This window comes from Petaurus breviceps, unplaced genomic scaffold (genome assembly GCF_028583685.1).
Source record: "Petaurus breviceps papuanus isolate PSGF00001 unplaced genomic scaffold, PetGlider_PUasm1.0 118, whole genome shotgun sequence".
Taxonomy (NCBI): Eukaryota; Metazoa; Chordata; class Mammalia; order Diprotodontia; family Petauridae; genus Petaurus; species Petaurus breviceps.
The window spans coordinates 13,333,608-13,338,668 of record NW_027185616.1 but is presented as its reverse complement, the minus strand read 5'-3'; the positions used below and the strand labels follow the sequence as shown (position 1 = coordinate 13,338,668).

The window sequence follows — 5,061 nt, the reverse complement described above, 5'->3', positions numbered from 1 at the left end:
GAGCCTGGAATTTAACAGGCACTTCATAAATGTTTATTGCTTGATTAGGAGAAATAAATTTTAGAATTTATGAACTTCCAAGTGGAATGTTTGTAAGTGTTGGCAAGACGAAGAGGAGGCCTGTCTGTCTGAAGATAAAAAGGAGCGGAAGAGGTAACGATGAGAATCAAATAGATTGAGGATTTGGGATGTTAGGGTTTTCAAGAGAACTTGGACATCTTTGTGGAAGTCCTCTAGTATAAAGGAATTAGGATGGAGCCAGACAGTGATCTCACTGAAGGAGGGAGAAAGTCAGTAAATAATGACCTCCAAGAGTCTGACTGGGTGATAAATTTGGGTATTATGATCCTGAAGGAGAAGTAAAGGCAGAGTCTAGATCTGGCAATGGAGAACGAGGAATGTTCTGATTCCTTCACCTCAACTACTTATTGGGGAGTGGGAGGTATAGAGAAATTGCATCTAATACATGGAAACAATGGCTTTGGGAGAACATATGTCTCAATGAGTATAAGAAAAAATAGAAACAGGTTTAAGATCCAGGGGAAAGTTTTCATTTGTGTCAGAATAGAGGGCACCTAGAAACTGTATTCTTTAGCTGGGCAGTGGTGGGATTTTGACAGCATGCTAACAGAGACTTGAATGGTCTGGGTTACTGCCAAAAGAAGTCTTTGGGGGCAGGTAGGAGATCTACTGTCTGCTTCCTGTTGGAATCACCAAAAACTCATCAGAGTTCTTTTTCTAGAAAACAGTGGCCTGGCTATTGGAGCCAAACCTGAAATTTTTATTCTTTTTTTTTTTTTGTCTTTTTGGAGGGGGGAAGGCAGGGGCTGTTGGGGTTAAGTGACTTGCACAAGGTCACACAGCTAGTGTGTCAAGTGTCTGAGGCCAGATTTAAACTCAGGTCCTCCTGACTCCAGGGCCAGCGCTCTATTCACTATATCACCTAGTTGCTCCTAATCTTTTTTTTTTTTCTTAACAGAAATTTCTCCTATTCATTATTTTATTTCATTCCCCTCCTGCAATAGGGATTCCTGGCTGTCAGACTTCACAACCCTGCCTCCAACTGAGTGTCACAGTTCTGCTCAAGCTTCCTTTCACACTTTTTAGCTCTTCTTCCTTTGTCTTTTCTTATTATAATGTAACCTTCTTGAGGTCAGGGACTGTCTTTCTTGTTGCTTTTATTTTTATCCTAGTACTTAGTTTAATGCCTGGCACTTAATAAATGTTTATTAAATTGCATATGAACAACGGTACCAGCTAGCAATTACAAGACCACTTTACATTCTCATTTTATTCTCACCACAGTTCTCGGAAGTGCTATTGTTATTTCCAATGAAGTACAAAGAAACTGAAACAGGCAGTTCTGTGGCCACACAGGTGCTAGGAGTCTGAGGCTGCTCCTGAACTCAGGTCTTCCTGATTCCAGTTCCAGCATTTTCCACTGGGTCAGCAGGTTGCCTTAGTTATTTTTCTGAGATCATTTTTTTGCCTCAGAGAGATGGCGCTTTACCAAAAGAGTGCCAGTACAAAAAGAGGGAAATTTGTTCAGTTTGGGCCTAGAAAGCACAAAGAGGAGTAATGGGTGGAAGTTTCAAAGGGACAGATCTGAGCTTCTTGTAGAGAAATTTTAGATAACAATCTAAAACTGTTCCTTTGGGAAGCTGATCTGACTTCTGAAGTTCTTCTGAGCCCTAGGTAGGAAATACCATACCCAGACAACCTGAGTTCACCTCTCTATTCTACCTGATATGACTACAAGAAATCTTAGAATCTTAGAATGTAGACAGACATTCAAGCCCCAAAAATCTTTCCCCAAAATGTAGAATTCAAGGAAATCACATATAGGTAGAAGGAAAACACCTCAGATGTGATATACTATAATATTTATTAAAAATGAACAATTTTAATGTTCTAAACTTCATGAGAGAAAATTTATACAAACTTAAAAGAAAAGCTAAAATATAACATCACCAGGTCATGCCAAATGGGAAATGCACACCTCTCCTGCACTCAATGATGCTTCTCCTCAGTCTCTGGGTGGGCAGCAGCTGTGATATTGGCTTTGGTAGATGCGTCTCAATTCAAATCAGTGATGAAAAGGATCCTTGGAAAGTGAAAGGTTAGAGGAAATGCTTTAGGAAAAGAAGGGAACAAAGAAACAAGAGAAGTCAAAGGTAAAACACATTAAAAATTCCGATGAGGATTCCAAGTGGGATTTCCTCGTAGAGGGGAACCTGAGAGGTCAGCCCATGGAGATAATAATCCAGAATTCATCTTATAGAAAGGAAGATTCTATGGAAGATAGAGGTAAAAAAACATGCCTCCTTGACAATCAGACCTTACCAGCAAATGCCTCATAAGGGAAAAAGCTTATCACAAGATTGTTTAGAAACAGAAAGAGAAAGGCGGGCACCACAGTCATTTGGCACAATGAAACATGCCAGGGTGAAAGAGGAGTGAGAACATGAGCTGTGGAAAAGGCCTTGGGAGGAGCGGGATAAAGCTTGGTGGGAAGGGGAAAGGTAGAAAAGGTGGGAGATGGCTTGAGAACATTCCAGGAGGAAGAGGGATCACCTTGAAGAGCTGAAGCTAAAGAGGGAATGAGAAGGAAAGATGATGGAGTGACAGAAGGAGGAAGGGAACAGAAGGAATGGCAGAGACTCTGAGACGAGGCACAGAGAGCTAAAGACCAGAAGTTTCTGCTCATGACAGAAATGTATGAAAAGATCATGGAGACAAAGTACAACGAAGACACGGACATTAAAGCCCCTTATGGCAGCAGCCAGGGCTTGAGCAAGGGCATGGAAGGAAAGCAAGAGGAAGAGCAGCTCAGCTGAGTCCTCAGCAGCAGAGTCTGGATCTGGCTCAGAGGAGGAAGAAGAGGGCAGCAGGGAGGGCTCAGAAGGGCAAGAGGGGAGGAGACTGCAGGCAGGCATTCTGAGGAAGGGTCTAATCTGTCTGCTGAAGAAATGAGTGAAGAGGAAGAACAGGAGAGGGGAAACCATAGCTCAGTCGTTACACAGTCAAGGTCTGACAGAGATGTGGGAGAGAGAGAAGTGGGAGAGGGGTGCTGTAACCCAGCCCCATGGTGGAAGGAGGTTACATCCCAACTCTCCAGATCCATCTCCCACTGAGCTGAAGCAGGAACTCCCCAAATAGCTGCCAGAGAGTGGAAGAATCCCAGAGTCTGAACAGGAATGAAGAAGGCACATACCCTGTGCTATATAAACTGAAGGATATAAAACCTGAGCACCCAAACACAGCCACTGTGTGGGAGATCCTGCTGGGGAGCAACATGGCCAAGATCTCTATCATGATGACCTCAGGAGCCTCCTGGAGACAATGAAGCAGCCCTTCCTGCCAGGGGAAGTGAAGGCACTGATGATCCAGCATCTGTGAAGGGTGAAGCATCTTCCTGACAACCAGATCTTTCCACAGAGCCTGAAGTCCTCCTACCTGCTCCTCAGGGGGCATTTTTAAATGTTGGTGATCTGGGGTTGGTCAGAGAATATAGCTCCCCTTTAAAAGCTTACATGCTGCTGGTGGTGACCTTGTGGTAGCAGGCCCCAGGGCTGTTACTAGCAGCCAAGGAATATTCCACTTCCACAGACATGCAGTTAGTGGACCATATATTTGCAGAGCTGTTAGCTTAGGAACCCCCTGTTTCCAGGGAAATTGGAAAGTGAACAGACCAACAAAGTTTGTGAGGACCTGGAAACTCCAACAGAAATGAATTGGCCTAAAAGAGAAATCATGGCGGAGTAGAAGCAGGCCCTCCTGAGGGCTCTGGCTTCCACCTTCCCCAATCCATGTAAAAAGAGGACTCTAAACAAACTTTGAAGCTACAGAACCCACAAAATGACACAGAGAAGCTAACCTCCCACTGAGGACAGCCTGGCAGGGCGGCAGGAACCAGCCAGCACAGCACTCTGGGAGCCGAGCCCAGCCCCACACCGAGGCTTTAGCCGCAGGGTGGGCCTGACCAGCCGCCTGCCAGAGGGACTCCAGATCAGCAGCAGCTGTGGCCCTTTCCAGATTTATCAACACATATATGCTAAGGACAAAGTGAGAGGTCAGTGCAGTCTGGACTTTGGGATCCAGTAAGTGGGAGTTCATGGCTTTTGCCCCCAGGTGAGAAGCCTCTGAGATGCCAGCACAGCCAGCCAGCACCACGTGGCAGCTTCAGCTCCTGGCCTGCAGTGTAGGGGGACCAAGCACCAGTCTGAGGGGTAATCGCTCTTGCTTTAATCTACTTGGATCTGGATTGCAGTCTAGGGTGGAGGTCCTGGGGTGTGTGTCCTGCAGCTTGCCAGAGCGTGTGGAGACCTCAGAGAGGGCACCCATCTAATACCTCTGACAGCTGAGAAAACCCCAGCGTTTGGGACGAAAGCTCCCCTGTCTGGTGGCAGAGTCCTACTGTGGCAAAAAGCCCAGGGGTCAAGTGACTGAGGGGCAACATGACCAGGCAAAGGAAATAAAGCAGAAAGATGATTCCAACATTAGACTCCTATTTTGGGGACAAAAAGGATCAAAGCATGGAACAGGAGGAAGACAGTGAAGTCAGAACTCCTGCACCAAAAGCTTCAAAGGAAAATATGAGCTGGTTACAGGCCATAGAGGACCTTAAGAAGCAAATAAGAGAAGTGGAGGAAAAATTGGGAAGAGAAATGAGAACGATGCAAGAAAATTATGAAATGAGAGTCAACAGCCTGACTGAGGAAAATAACACCTTAAAAAACAGACAACTCAAATGGCAAAAGAGGCTCAAAAAGGCAATGAGGAGAAGAATGCCTTAAAAAGCCGAATTTGCCAGATGGAAAAAGAATCTCAAAAGCTCAATAAGGAGAATCATTCCTTCAGAATTATATTGGAGCAAATGGAAAGTAATGACTTTATAAGAAATCAAGATGCTATTAAACAGATCCAAACAAATGAAAGAATAGAAGGCAATGTGAAATATCTCATGGGAAAAACCACTGACCTGGAAAATAGATCCAGGAGAGATAATTTAAAAATTATTGGACTACCTGAAAGCCATGATCAAAGAAAAACCTAGAAATC

General features: G+C 44.6%; 2 pseudogenes; both read left to right on the top strand.

Annotated features, from left to right (window-relative positions):
• Positions 1 to 1,977: 1,977 nt before the first annotated feature.
• Positions 1,978 to 2,709, top strand: LOC138161006 (cyclin-dependent kinase 11B-like; annotated as a pseudogene).
• LOC138160997 (cyclin-dependent kinase 11B-like) lies at positions 2,706 to 3,765 on the top strand (annotated as a pseudogene).
• Positions 3,766 to 5,061: the final 1,296 nt, after the last annotated feature.